We start from the raw sequence: 1132 nt of genomic DNA on the forward strand, positions 1-1132 counted from the left end.
AGCAGCAAGTAAAATTGGGTAGAGTAATCTGGAAGCAGCAGGTAAACATTCTGTGCTTGCCACAGATTACAACAATCTTGTAAGTGTGCCATGCTCTAAGGGAGGACATTGGAAAAGGCATGTTTATTTTCCTTCCACTTGCTCCAGGGAAGGAAATTAAGGATATCGCCTGAGCCAAGATTTTTTTTATTATTGTTTTGTTGTTGTTGAGGGTAGAGATCACAATATCTTCCTCTCTCTATTTTAACTCAACTACTTGTCTGTAAATCTTGGAAGTAAATTTTTAACATAGAGATCTACGTAGTGCTTACTGTTGTTGATGAACACGTATAGATCTACGTAGTGCTGACTGTTAGTTGATGAACACATATAGATCTACGTAGTGCTTACTGTTAGTTGATGAACACAGATCTATGTAGTGCTTACTGTTAGTTGATGAACACGTATAGATCTACGTAGTGCTTACTGTTAGTTGATGAACACATAGATCTACGTAGTGCTTACTGTTAGTTGATGAACACATATAGATCTACGTAGTGCTGACTGTTAGTTGATGAACACACTATTATTGATCTGTAAATGAGAAGAAATTTTAGTCTCCACCCAGAGAAACTGAAGAGAATTTAAGAACATACATTACCAAATACCTTAGATGGAACTCAGAAACCAAAAAACCAAACTTGTTGCCATCGAGTCAATTCCAACTCACAGTGAATGGACAATATCAATAAAGAAGAAAATAGAGGCAACTAAATCTTTAAATTTATGCCTAGAATGTTCATTTGACCTTTAAATGTGCAATATTTATTCCATTATCTATTTTTACAGATAGCTTTAGTTTTAAAGTTTAAGAAATACTAATATTTATTGGTCTGTTCTACTTTTGCACTAATATGTTGCTATCTCAATTATTGTGCCTTTATAATAAGTCTTGATTTCTTGTAGAGCAAATCTTCAATAGTGTCTTGACTATTCTTGACCTTTTCATTTTCATATAAATTTTAGAATCAGCTTGACAAATGCCACAAGAAGATATTTTGGTATTTTGACTATGATTGTACTTAATCTGTTAGTCAATCTGGAGAGAATTGACATCTTTCAAATATATCTTCCAGTTCACAGACATGGTATG

The sequence above is a fragment of the Trichechus manatus genome, unplaced genomic scaffold (assembly GCF_000243295.1).
Source record: "Trichechus manatus latirostris isolate Lorelei unplaced genomic scaffold, TriManLat1.0 scaffold00118, whole genome shotgun sequence".
Taxonomy (NCBI): Eukaryota; Metazoa; Chordata; class Mammalia; order Sirenia; family Trichechidae; genus Trichechus; species Trichechus manatus.